A 14,767-nucleotide genomic window follows, 5' to 3' on the forward strand; every position below is an offset into this window, starting at 1 on the left:
ATTTACTGGTGGGCGAGGGGAAGGGGGTCCCTGTATCCTTGGCAACTACAGTCACTGAATAAGTGTCAGCATTCTCCCTATTTAGAGGTCCGTCTGTTACAATGGTGAAATAGTTCCTAAAGGAGGGTTTGAGTTTGAACGGGACATCACCGAGGATTTCAACATGAATCTTTCCGTTTTCCTCAGCATCCTTGTCCGTCACGCTCAGCAGGGCTATAACGGTACCCGGGGCTGCCCTCTCGCTCACCGACTCGGTCACGGTGCTAAAGGTGATATCAGAGCATTATCATTTACGTCTGTCACTTTCACCAGAACTTTACAGTGTGCAGCCACGGCATTGGGTCCGAGATCTTTCGCCTGAACGAATATTTGATATATGCTGCTCTCCTCAAAATCCACCTCGCCGCGCACCTCGATTCGTCCAGTACGTGCATCTATGGCGAACAGATCCTTGACACGGCTGGAGATGTGGTTGCTGAATGAATACACTATCTCCCCGTTCTGCCCCTCGTCCAAGTCGGTGGCGTTCAGCTGGATAACGAGGGTCCCCACCGGTGCGTTCTCCTGAAGGCTCACCGAATACACCGGCTGGTCAAACACGGGCACGTTGTCGTTAGAATCCAGCACTTTGACCACCAGCAGAGCAGTGCCTGTCCTGGGAGGCTGCCCCCCGTCCACCGCAGTCAGCACGTACCTGTGGGCCGCCTGCTGCTCCCTGTCCAGCGGCTTCTCCAACACCAGCTCCGCGAATTTGTTCCCGTCGGTCTGCGTCTGCACATCCAAGTAGAAGTAGTTATTGGTGGTGATGTCGTATGTGCGCAGGGCGTTGGAGCCCACGTCCGGATCGAATGCACTCTCCAGAGGGAACCGGGTACCGGGGGTAGCGCTCTCTGAAATCTCCACGGTGATGTCGGTCTCCGGGAAGCTGGGCGGATTGTCATTGATATCCACGACCTCTATCTCGACGCGGAACAGCTCGAGTGGGTTCTCCAGAAACACTTCAAGGTGTAATAGGCAGCTGGCACTCCGCTTACAGATCTGCTCCCGGTCAATTCTTTCGTTGACGAACAGAATCCCGTTCTCCATGTTCACTTCCAGGTACGGCGTCCGCGAGCTGGGCACCACCTGGAAGCGGCGCGAGGCGATTTTGGTCATGTCCAGTCCCAGGTCCTCCGCGATATTCCCCACGAATGTGCCGTGATCTGCCTCCTCCGGCACAGAGTAGCGTATCTGCGAGACCACTCCATCCGTAATACACAGAAGAAGGAATAGCACAATCATCGCCAAAGAACAAGTGCACTTGGGAAAAAATCTTATCCTTTTTTATTTAACGCATCAATTCCCATTACCACTAGTCCAAGGAAAGTTCCCAAAATGTATAAGGCTTTTTGGAGAAAAAGGTGCCTTTTTAGTAGTCCCGTCAACCGTGGACCATCTTGTTTGTGATGGTTAATGCAGGTCTGATTACCCCCAAAAGCCTGTCTTCAGTGCCAAATCAACAAGCTCTGGGCTACTTCAGATGCGTCCGGTTATGGTAGCAGTGCACATTCCAATGATGCAGAGTGCTATTTAAGTGATGAGGAGATTACTCTAAATGCATATCAATTTTAAACCATCATAATCCGTACCATGCATCTAATCGATGCATTTTGTCATGAGCTCATCCTAATTATGCCTATTATCAAACAGCCACTGTTATCTGACTTTCTCCCGTCTCTCTCTCGCTCCAGTGATATCTGTTCCCTATTGTGCACACACTGCGGCGGTCTCCTCTCCGACTACTGAACGCTCTTCACTCAACTATTCGGCTTTTTTCTGCAGCGCACCTACCCTACCAGCCAACGGGATTTTCGGGAACCAGCAGCGCTCACTCATCATTGGACGGTTGGGAAGCCTGTCAACGCTGGACAGCGCTCTCTGTTATGTGACGCTCTAGCCCAGTTGCTGTTTCGAGCTGAATACCTAACGAGGAAGATACATTTTTCATTTTAGTCATTTAGCAGAGTTAGTGAGTGCATACATTCTCTTTTGTATTTTTTCCATACTGGCCCCCCGTGGGAATCGAACCCACAACCCTGGTGTTGCAAACGCCATGCTCTACCAACTGAGCTATATCCCTGCCGGCCATTCCCTACCCTACCTTGGACGACACTTGGCCAATTGTGCGCCGCCCCATGGGTCTCCCGGTCGCGGCCATCTACGACAGAGCCTGGATACGAACCAGGATCTCTAGTGGCACAGCTAGCACTGCGATGCATTTGGAAGAGTGGAGGAAGTTTGGGGTTTTATTGTTCTGAACAAAACCACAACACCCAATTTCTTGTTTTTTAGGAAAACAGAACACAATAATTAATTAGATGATTGTCTTTGATTGATAGGTTATAACTGTGTATGCTTCATTGTAGGCTGCGTGTAGACTATTTGTTTGAGGATAATGTATGGAAATGCGAGATGAATAGGCCAGATATGAGTCAGTCACGTATATTCTGATGAGGCTTTTACGCACCACAGTGTGAGTATTCCTCATGCAGCCAACAACGTCTGCACCTTCTCTTTTAACTGCGCTCACGCTAAACCGGGATATATGTGCAATATTTCTGAGGCTCTAGCTACACAAGGTGTAAACCACAGACCTTACACGTCCCCTAGCGGCCAAGAGAGAAACATCAATTCAAGTTCACCGGTTCAAATCTCGCCCAGAATGGCATAGGTTACATGTATCTTATTTTCCTTTGTGTGTGTTGTTGCCTTTGTTACGATGTGCTGATATAACTGGATAAAATACAGATCCCACATCACCAGAGCTGCCCATAACGTCAGACAGTACCACAACGCACATTCACGGGCAAGACATACAAAGAAAGTGATTCATACACAAGAAAAATTGATTGTAATTTAAGTGGATTCTGACCTTCAACCTGGAATAGTGTACATGCTTTATCTAAAGTGTAGTGCATTATTAGATGATCACTGTAGGAAGTCTAATGAAATCTAATCTAATCTAATAAAAAAAAAGAACAAGGCTGTATAGATGCTAATGCTATTGAGTGGAGTATGTACACTGGCCTTGATGAACTGAATGGAGCGCTATGTCTAACATCTAGCTTTAGAGTGCCCATTGTGGTGAGTGGTACACTGATGACGCATTACATATTGTGAGGCATTGAATACTATTTTGGGTGTACTTTTACTTCTAATGGAATCAAATGGATTCATCCCAATACTCTTACACAACATCCTTTTCCTATGTGGTTTTATTTGCTATGACTGATTTGAAAGGACTTGATAGATTGCTGGCAGTCTACGGGGTCTCTCTCTCTCTCTCTCTCTCTCTCTCTCTCTCTCTCTCTCTCTCTCTCTCTCTCTCTCTCTCTCTCTCTCTCTCTCTCTCTCTCTCTCTCTCTCTCGCTCTCTCTCTCTCGCTCTCTCTCTCTCTCTTCTCTCTCTCCTATAAAGGCCTCATAAATATGTCATATGAAAGTATTCCTAGCCTGGTCCTCAGAGGTCTGTGTTTCTAAGGATTGTACTGGAAAACAGCCAATGAGTTGGTCAGTGTTTGGAGTGGGGTAAAGTTGCCCCTGGACACTGATCTGAGCTCAGTTTTGTATTTCTCCCCCCTATGTTTTAATGTTAGGAATGTGGCAGGGTAAGCTGATCCTAGATCTGTGCCAAGTGTTCCGTGGGCACGGGCTTATGAACACAGGTGATAAGAGGAGAACCTGTTCAGGCTGCCAGAGACCAAGAGCTCCCCCTAGTGAGCAATGACGATTTGCTTTTGCAATTGCCTGCTAAAATGTGTGGTACTTTCTCCCTCTGTTGCACATCTTCCTCTTATCCTCTTTGATCCGAAAAGGAGACATTTCAGGTTTCCTGCATGGGCTACACATTTTAGCAGGCAATTGCCAAAGCAAATCATAATATGCCACAGGAGGGTCAACATCAGTTGCATCCAAGAGGAGATTTAATCCTTAAATCAAGTCACATCAAATCAGTAGAGTCTATCTGCCGCGTGCTTTACGGTACACTCTAATGGCCAGGGGAGAGTGCAACAAGTAAGGGAGGGGGATAGAATCAAGGCTCCATGATTATTTTAGGACATTTACTGATTTGAATATTATAAATCTGATTATCTCTTCCTCTCTCTCTGTTCATAGGAATGGAAGGCAAAGTCTCTCTCCTCAAACAGTGTTTTATGTCCAAAAATAACCTTCACTGTGTTGTCAATGGCTCCTGTTCAATCTTGAGGATGTACTACTGTAACAGCATGTGTAACAGCACTCCCTACGGGCTACAACATACAACACAATCCACCGCTCCCTACGGGTTACAACATACAACACAATCCACCGCTCCCTACAGGCTTCAAGGTATGCAATACAACCAGAGAACCAGGATAGAGGAGAGCTGTATGTGGTTTCAATGTTTGATGGCCGTATGTGTCAGCGTCACTCACTGCCTGCCTGTCTCACTCTCCTCGTTTCAGACTGAAGCCTCTCTCTCTCTCCCCAGGGTCTCAAGGCCCATATTGGTTTCACACGATCTGTCTGTCTGATGGAGGAGAGTGAGGCTTTTAGTCAGCTTCTCCCAGTGTTTGAGTGTGTGACAGGCACCATTCTGGACACTTGTGTATGTGTGTGCATGTGTGTGCATGTGCGTGCCTGTTGTGTGTGTGAATGTGAGTGTGTTTATGGCGAGGGCGGGATAGGGGGAGAGAGGGGAGGTGATATAAGAAAAAGTGTGATATTTTGTTTTAAAGTAAAAGGACCCCTGTTTAAAAATGAAAATGCCTCCTCTGGAACCGGCGTGAATTCAGAATGTCATGTCTTGGGATTGTGAACGTGGCTGCATGAGCGAAGGTGACAGGCATCCCAAGGAAACACAGGAAAGGCTTTTAGAGTTCACAGACAATGCAGTTTCTTCCTAGGCCACTATACAGTCACTGTACTCACTGTCATGGAGTGACAGTGTTTAATCTCCATAAGGACAGTGTTATGGGGTGGTTGAGTCCTCTCACTTCATAAGGTAGTGTTAAAGGACCAGTGCAGTCAAAAACGAGATTTTCCTTTGTTTTATATATATTTCCACACTATGAGGTTGCAATAATACTTTGAAATTGTGAATATGATTTTAAAGCCCTTTTAGTGTAAGAGCCTTTGAAAAGACCGCCTGAAATGTCAGCCTGTTTTGTTGGGATGAGTTATGTCCTGCCTGGTGACATCAACAGGCGGTAAATTAGTTTGCCAATAACAGCTAGTTTTCAGTTTTCCCATCCTGTCTAAGACCACTCCCAGACAGTCCTAGCAAAATTTATTGCTTGAGAAATGTCTCTTTGCTAAGAAGCTATTTAGTTTATTTTTGACCATTTGAATTGAAAGAAATCAAAGTAAGGTACTTAAAAAACCCTCTAGGGTCTAAGCCCAGTCTTAGCCGGGGTAGGGGGTTCTAAGCTAGCATATGGAATTGTTTTAAGACGGTCATACCAAGGACCATTTAGCTATTTGATTTGGAATTGTAAGACCCCTTAATGGTATAATATATATATATATATATATATATATATATATATATATATATATATATATATATATATATATATACAGTGCCCTCCACAATTATTGGCACCCTGTTTAAGATGTGGTCGTGGACTTCCAAAAATTCTCATTTTTTTTAAACAACATAGAACCCAAATGCAAAAAAAGAGAAAAAATCCAACCTTTTATTTAAGTACATTACTTTGGTGTAAAAAAAAAAAATCACACATTTAGAAAAAAAAAACTTGAAATCATGTGTCCCACAATTATTGGCACCCCTGATGTTAATACTTTGTACAACCCCCCTTTGCCAACAAGACAGCACTTAATCTCCTCCTATAACAATTCACAAGATTGGAGAACACAGAGAGAGGGATCTTTGACCATTCTTCTTTGCACAATCTTTCTAGATCATCCAGTGTCCTGGGTCCTCTCTTATGCACTCTCCTCTTTAGCTCGCCCCACAGGTTTTCGATTGGGTTGAGGTCTGGGGACTGAGATGGCCATGGGAGGACCTTGAGTTTGTGACTGCTGAACCATTTTTGTGTAGATTTTGCCACATGTTTTGGATCATTATCCTGCTGAAAGACCCAATGATGACCCATCTTCAGCTTTCTGGCAGAGGCCATCAGGTTTTTATTTAAAATGTCCTGGTAGTTCAAAGCGTTCACAATGCCATGCACCCTAACAATTTTCCCAGGGCCTTTGGAAGAGAAACAGGCCCACAGCATCACAGATCCTCCACCATACTTCACGGTGGGCATGAGGTGCTTTTCGGCATACTCATCTTTTGTTTTACGCCAGACCCACTTAGAGTGTTTGTTGCCAAAAAGCTCAATCTTAGTCTCATCTGACCAAAGCACATGATCCCAGTTGAAGTCCCGGTGCCGCTTAGCAAACTCCAGACGTTTACGTTTGTGAGTGTTAGTGAGAAAATGCTTTTTCCTTGCATGCCTCCCAAACAGCTTGTTGGCATGTAGAGAGCGTCTGGTGGTTGTTTTGGAGACTTTGTGACCCCAAGATGCCACTCTTTGATGCAATTCTGTGACAGTGAGCTTAGGACTTTTTTTACTTCTCTTACCATCCTCCTCACTGTGCGTTGTGGCAAGATAAACTTGGGACCTCTTCCAGCCTTGTTTGTCACTGTTCCAGTTGTTTTAAACTTCTTAATGATTCCTCTGACTGTAGATACGGGCAAGTTAAGGCGAGTGGCTATTTTCTTGTAGCCATTGCCTGACTTATGAAGGTCGACACAAATCTGCCTTACTTGAATGGTGTGTTCTCTTGTCTTTGCCATGTTGACAAATGGGTAAGAGAATTAGGCCTCTGTGTCACGTCATATTTATACCCCAGGGAAACAGGAAGTCATGAATTACTAATTAAAAGTTCCTAGATACCCTGACCAACTTTAGCAACTACAGAAAAATATATTTTTTTAAAAAATCAATTAAAATTTTCAGCGGAATTGTTAGGGGTGCCAATAATTGTGGGACACATGATTTCAAGTTTTTTTTTCTAAATGTGTGATTTTTTTTTTTACCACCAAAGTAATGTACCTAAATAAAAGGTTGGATTTTTCTCTTTTTTGCATTTGGGTTCTATGTTGTTTAAAAAAAAGGAGAATTTTTGGAAGTCCTCGACCACATCTTAAACAGGGGTGCCAATAATAGTGGAGGGTGATTTTAATATTCACATGGAGAAGTCCACAGACCCACTCCAAAAGTCTTTCGGAGCCATTATCGACTCAGTGGGTTTTGTCCAACATGTCTCTGGACCTACTCACTGCCACAGTCATACTCTGGACCTAGTTTTGTCCCATGGAATAAATGTTGTAGATCTTAATGTTTTTCCACAAAATCCTGGACTATCGGACCACCATTTTATTACGTTTGCAATCGCAACAAATAATCTGCTCAGACCCCAACCAAGGAGCATCAAAAGTCGTGCTATAAATTCTCAGACAACACAAAAATTCATTGATGCCCTTCCAGACTCCTTCTGCCTACCCAAGGACGTCAGAGGACAAAAATCAGTTAACCACTTAACTGAGGAACTCAATTTAACCTTGCGCAATACCCTAGATGCAGTTGCACCCTAAAAACGAAAAACATTTGTCATAAGAAACTAGCTCCCTGGTATACAGAAAATACCCGAGCTTTGAAGCAAGCTTCCAGGAAATTGGAACGGAAATGGCGCCACACCAAACTGGAAGTCTTCCGACTAGCTTGGAAAGACAGTACCGTGCAGTACCGAAGAGCCCTCACTGCTGCTCGATCATCCTACTTTTCCAAATTAATCGAGGAAAATAAGAACAATCCAAAATTTCTTTTTGATACTGTTGCAAAGCTAACTAAAAAGCAGCATTCCCCAAGAGAGGATGGTTTTCACTTCAGCAGTGATAAATTCATGAACTTCTTTGAGGAAAAGATCATGACCATTAGAAAGCAAATTACGGACTCCTCTTTGAATCTGCGTATTCCTCCAGGGCTTAGCTGTCCTGGATCTGCCAGACTCTGCGAGGGCCTGGGATCGGGAGAGACACTTAAGTGTTTTAGTACTATATCTCTTGACACAATGATGAAAATAATCATGGCCTCTAAACCTTCAAGCTGCATACTGGATCCTATTCCTACTAAACTGCTGAAGGAGCTGCTTCCTGTGCTTGGCCCTCCTATGTTGAACATAATAAACAGCTCTCTATCCACCGGATGTGTACCAAACTCACTAAAAGTGGCAGTGATAAAGCCTCTCTTGAAAAAGCCAAACCTTGACCCGGAAAATATAAAAACTATCGGCCTATATCGAATCTTCCATTCCTCTCAAAAATTTTAGAAAAAGCTGTTGCGCAGCAACTCACTGCCTTTCTGAAGACAAACAATGTATACGAAATGCTTCAGTCTGGTTTTAGACCCCATCATAGCACTGAGACTGCACTTGTGAAGGTGGTAAATGACCTTTTAATGGCGTCAGACCGAGGCTCTGCATCTGTCCTCGTGCTACTAGACCTTAGTGCTGCCTTTGACACCATCGATCACCACATTCTTTTGGAGAGACTGGAAACCCAAATTGGTCTACACGGACAAGTTCTGGCCTGGTTTAGATCCTACCTGTCGGAAAGATATCAGTTTGTCTCTGTGAATGGTCTGTCCTCCGACAAATCAACTGTACATTTCGGTGTTCCTCAAGGTTCCGTTTTAGGACCACTATTGTTTTCACTATATATTTTACCTCTTGGGGATGTTATTCGAAAACATAATGTTAACTTTCACTGCTATGCGGATGACACACAGCTGTACATTTCAATGAAGCATGGTGAAGCCCCCAAAATTGCCCTCGCTAGAAGCCTGTGTTTCAGACATAAGGAAGTGGATGGCTGAAAACTTTTTACTTTTAAACTCGGACAAAACAGAGATGCTTGTTCTAGGTCCCAAGAAACAAAGAGATCTTCTGTTAAATCTGACAATTAATCTTGATGGTTGTAAAGTCGTCTCAAATAAAACTGTGAAGGACCTAGGCGTTACTCTTGACCCTGATCTCTCTTTTGACGAACATATCAAGACTGTTTCAAGGACAGCTTTTTTCCATCTACGTAACATTGCAAAAATCAGAAATTTTCTGTCCAAAAATGATGCAGAAAAATTGATCCATGCATTTGTTACTTCTAGATTGGACTACTGCAATGCTCTATTTTCCGGCTACCCGGATAAAGCACTAAATAAACTTCAGTTAGTGCTAAATACGGCTGCTAGAATCCTGACTAGAACCAAGAAATTTGATCATATTACTCCAGTGCTAGCTTCCCTACACTGGCTTCCTGTTAAGGCAAGGGCTGATTTCAAGGTTTTACTGTTAACCTATAAAGCGTTACATGGGCTTGCTCCTACCTATCTTTCCGAGTTGGTCCTGCCGTACATACCAATACGTACGCTACGGTCACAAGACGCAGGCCTCCTAATTGTCCCTAGAATTTCTAAGCAAACAGCGGGAGGCAGGGCTTTCTCCTATAGATCTCCATTTTTATGGAACAGTCTGCCTACCCATGTGAGAGACGCAGACTCGGTCTCAACCTTTAAGTCTTTACTGAAGACTTATCTCTTCAGTAGGTCATATGATTGAGTGTAGTCTGGCCCAGGAGTGTGAAGGTGAACGGAAAGGCTGGAGCAACGAACAGCCCTTGCTGTCTCTGCCAGGCCGGTTCCCCTCTCCACTGGGGTTCTCTGCCTCTAACCCTGTTGCAGGGGCTGAGTCACTGGCTTGCTGGTGCTCTTTCATGCCGTCCCTGGGAGGGGTGCGTCACTTGAGTGGGTTGAGTTACTGACGTGATCTTCCTGTCTGGGTTGGCGCCCCCCCTTGGTTTGTGCTGTGGTGGAGACCTCTGTGGGCTATACTCGGCCTTGTCTCAGGATTGTAAGTTGGTGGTTGGGGATATCCCCTCTAGTGGTGCGGGGCTGTGCTTTGGCGGAGTGGGTGGGGTTATATCCTTCCTGTTTGGCCCTGTCCGGGGTTTCTTCGGATGGGGCCACAGTGTCTCCGGACCGCTCCTGTCTCAGCCTCCAGTATTTATGCTGCAGTAGTTTATGTGTCGGGGGGCTGGGGTTAGTTGGTTATACCTGGAGTACTTCTCCTGTCTTATCCAGTGTCCTGTGTGAATTTAAGTATGCTCTCTCTAATTCTCTCGTTCTCTCTTTCTCTCTGAGAACCTGAGCCCTAGGACCATACGTCAGGACTACCGGGCATGATGACACCTTGCTGTCCCCAGTCCGCCTGGCCTTGCTGCTATTCCAGTTTCAACTGTTCTGCCTGCGGCTACGAAACCCCTACCTGTCCCAGACCTGCTGTTTTCAACTCTAAATGATCGGCATGAAAAGCCAACTGAGAGACCTGAGCCCTAGGACCATACGTCGGGACTACCGGCCGTGGTGACTCCTTGCTGTCCCCAGTCCGCCTGGCCTTGCTGCTATTCCAGTTTAAACTGTTCTGCCTGCGGTTATGGAACCCCTACCTGTCCCAGACCTGCTGTTTTAAACTCTAATGATCGGCTATGAAAAGCCAACTGAGATTTATTCCTGATTATTATTTGACCATGCTTGTCACTTATGAACATTTTTGAACATCTTGGCATGGTTCTGTTATAATCTCCACCCGGCACAGCCAGAAGAGGACTGGCCACCCCTCATAGCCTGGTTCCTCTCTAGGTTTCTTCCTAGGTTTTGCCTTTCTAGGGAGTTTTTCCTAGCCACCGTGCTTCTACACCTGCATTACTAGCTGTTTGGGGTTTTAGGCTGGGTTTCTGTACAGCACTTCGAGATATTAGCTGATGTAAGAAGGGCTATATAAAATAAAATTGATTGAAAATTGATTGAGGGCACTGTATATATATATACAGTACCAGTCAAAAGTTTGGACACACCTACTCATTCAAGGGTTTTCCTTTATTTTTACTATTTTCTAAATTATAGAATGATAGTGAAGACATCAAAACTATGAAATAACACATATGGAATCACATAGTAACGAATAAAGTGTTAAACAAATCAAAATATATTTTCTATTTGAGATTCTTCAAAGTAGCCACACTTTGCCTTCATGACAGCTTTGCACACTCTTGGCGTTCTCTCAACCAGATTCATGAGGTAGTCACCTTGAATGCATTTCAATTAACAGGTGTGCCTTGTTAAAAGTTGATCTGTGGAATTTCTTTCCTTCTTAATGCGTTTGAGCCAATCAGTTTTGTTGTGACATGGTAGGGTTGGTATACAGAAGATAGCCCTATTTGGGGAAAAAACAAGTCCATATTATGGCAAGAACAGCTCAAATAAGCAAAGAGAAATTACAGTCCATCATTATTTTAAGACATGAAGGTCAGTCAATATGGAACATTTCAAGAAATTGCTTCAAGTGCAGTCGCAAAAACCATCAAGCGTTATGATGAAACTGGCTCTCATGAGGACCGCCACAGGAAAGGAAGACCCAGAGTTACCTCTGCTGCAGAGGATAAGTTCATTAGCGTTACCAGCCTCAGAAATTGCAGCCCAAATAAATGCTTCACAGAGTTCAAGTAACACACACATCTCAACATCAACTGTTCAGAGGAGACTGCGTTAATCAGGCCTTCATGGTCGAATAGCTGCGAAGAAACCACTACTAAAGGGCACCAATAAGAAGAAGAGACTTGCTTGGGCCAAAAAACACGAGCAATGGACATTAGACCGGTAGAAATCTGTCCTTTGGTCTGATGAGTCCAAATGTGAGATTTTTGGATCCAACCACCGTGTCTTTGTGAGACGCAGAGTATATGAACGGATGATCGCCGCATGTGTGGTTCCCACCGTGAAGCATGGAGGAGGAGGTGTGATGGTGCTTTGCTGGTGACACTGTTAGTGATTTATTTAGAATTCAAGCCACACTTAACCAGCATGTCTACCACAGCATTCTGCAGCGATACGCCATCCCATCTGGTTTGCGCTTAGTGGGACTATCATTTGTTTTTCAACAGGACATTGACCCAACACACCTCCAGGCTGTGTCAGGGCAATTTGACCAAGAAGGAGAGTGATGGAGTGCTGCATCAGATGACCTGGCCTCCACAATCCCCCGACCTCAACCCAATTGAGATGGTTTGAGATGAGTCATACTGCAGAGTGAAGGAAAAGCAGCCAACAAGTGCTCAGCATATGTGGGAACTCCTTCAAGACTGTTGGAAAAGCATTACAGGTGAAGCTGGTTGAGATAATGCCAAAAGTGTGCAAAGCTGTTATCAAGGCAAAGGGTGGCTATTTGAATATTTTGATTTAACACTTTCTTTTGTTACTACATTAATACATATCTGTTATTTCATAGTTTTGATGTCTTCACTATTATTCTACAATGTAGAAAATAGTAAAAATAAAGAAAAACCCTTGAAATAGTAGGTGTGTCCAAACTTTTGACTGGTAGTGTATATATTTGTGTTGTTGTTGTACTTTTTACCCCCTATGTCGTAATTACGATCTTGTCTCATCGCTGCAACTCCCCAACGGGCTTGGGAGAGGCGAAGGTCGAGTCATGCGTCCTCCAAAACATGACCAGCCAAACCACGCTTCTTAACACCCTCTATCTTAACCCGGAAGCCAGCTGCACCAATGTGTCGGAGGAAACACAGTTCAACTGATGAAAGTAGTCAGCATGCAGATGCCCAGCCCACCACAAGGAGTCGCTAGAGTGCGATGAGCAAAGTAAAGCCCCCCAGGCCAAACCCTCCCTAACCCGGACGATGCTGGGCCTATTGTGCACCGCCCTATGGGACTCCTGGTCACGGCCTGTAATGACACAGCCTGGCTGTAGTGACTACGCAACACTGTGATGCATTGCCTTAGACCGCTGGGCCACTCGGGAGGCCCATATATATATTTTTTAGATGAAACATTGAATTTGGCATTACTGCTGTTAGCCAACAGAAACACATTGAATAACAGATTCAATTCATGGAACAATAGAAAGTCCCCCAAAAATCAAAAGGAAGTTTGTTCTGAAGTGTCTGTCCTATATCTGAGAGATAAAAGAAAGATCAGGAAACTATTTGTATTTATTTTGACATGTATTTATCCCCTTATTTTAGGCACTAATCTATCTCCATATATATTTCTATTCATTTTTTAAACTGGTACCAGGGAGCTTCAGACTAGTCCTGTGAGGCTTGTGTAGAACACCATCGTGTTCGTGAGAATCTCAGCTTTAAATGGAGTGGCCAAATCGTTCAGAAGCTACAGACGTTTTTGTGAGAAGACCGATTTTTGGGATGTCACAAGGTCTGACACACAGCGCAATAGCTCTGCCACCTTTCACCGCAGATGAGGAAGGGCAATATCGGCGGATGTGGTGGGTTGAGACACAGTCCATGCAAAAAATACATATACACTACATGACCAAAATTATGTGGAAAACCTGTTCATTCGAACATCTCATTGATGGTGAAGCGTGATTAATCACTCCAGAAAACGTCTTTCCACCACTCCAGAGTCCAATTGTGGCGAGCTTTCACCACTCCAGCGGACACTTGGCATTGAGCATGGCCATAGAAAACCATTTCATGAAGCTCCCGACAAACAGTTCTTGTGCTGTGCTGACATTGTTTCCAGAGGCAGTTTTGAACTTGGTAGTGTGTGTTGCAACCAATGACAGACGATTTTTACGTACTACGCGCTTCAGCACTCGGCGGTCCCATTCTGTGAGCTTGTGTGGCCTACCACTTCACGGCTGAGCCATTGTTGCTCATAGACGTTTCCACTTCACAATAACAGCACTTACAGTTGACCGGGGCATCTCTAGCAGGGCAGAAATTTGACGAACTGACTTGTTGGAAAGGTGGCATCCTATGACGGTGCCACGTTTAAAGTCACTGAGCTCTTCATTAACGCCATTCTACTGCCAGTGTTTGTCTATGGAGATTGCATGGCGGTGTGCTCGATTTTATATACTTGTTAGCAACATGTGTGGCTGAAATAGCCGAATCCACTAATTTGAAGGGGTGTCGACATACCTTTTATATATATTGTATCTCTAGTTTAAACAGACAGATTTTGATGAGGACTTTTTATATTATGTTCATTCAATTTCCACGGGGCAGCCGAAATTGTAGGTTAAGGGTTAATTGTTACCCAGAAATGATTTGATATTGAGACAGGAATGTCTGCATTGGACCTTTAAGGGCCTTTTCCACTGCTCCACTGCACTCAGTGAGGTATAGAGTAGTGTGACATGGTGACAAGACATTGTTAAATGAGACTATCACTAACATAATACACTCATTCACGTTCATGCATGAACACACCAATTGTGCACAACAACATGCAGGATTGTACACTTGTGTGGACACACAAATATACACACAAGTACATGCACACGTGCACGCACGTATGCGCACACACACACACACACACACACATAATAACTCACTCACTCCCTCACAAACAGCAAACGAATCCAGTCATTATTTAAGTATAATGATCAAAAGGGAAAGAGCGGAATCAAAGGAATAGATGCAAATGAACCTCAGCGCTCCGCTAAGGGAAAATAACCTTCTTGTAGGTCAAGTAGTCATTTATGTCCCTATACTCTCTGCTATTCATCAAGATTAGACAGAGAGAGTTAATGCCGTATTCTCTCCCCACTCAGGTCTCGTGCTAATCACCAGACTCACAGAGGACAAAAATAACTAAGGAACACTGTGGCCAACCTCTACACTCAAACCTTGTCCC

At 44.3% G+C, this 14,767-nt stretch overlaps 1 pseudogene; it reads right to left on the reverse strand.

Moving 5' to 3' along the window:
• The window catches only part of LOC123492711, a 1,568-nt pseudogene extending 188 nt beyond the window's left edge, over positions 1 to 1,380 (reverse strand).
• Positions 1,381 to 14,767: the final 13,387 nt, after the last annotated feature.

Source organism: Coregonus clupeaformis, chromosome 2 (assembly GCF_020615455.1).
Source record: "Coregonus clupeaformis isolate EN_2021a chromosome 2, ASM2061545v1, whole genome shotgun sequence".
Taxonomy (NCBI): domain Eukaryota; kingdom Metazoa; phylum Chordata; class Actinopteri; order Salmoniformes; family Salmonidae; genus Coregonus; species Coregonus clupeaformis.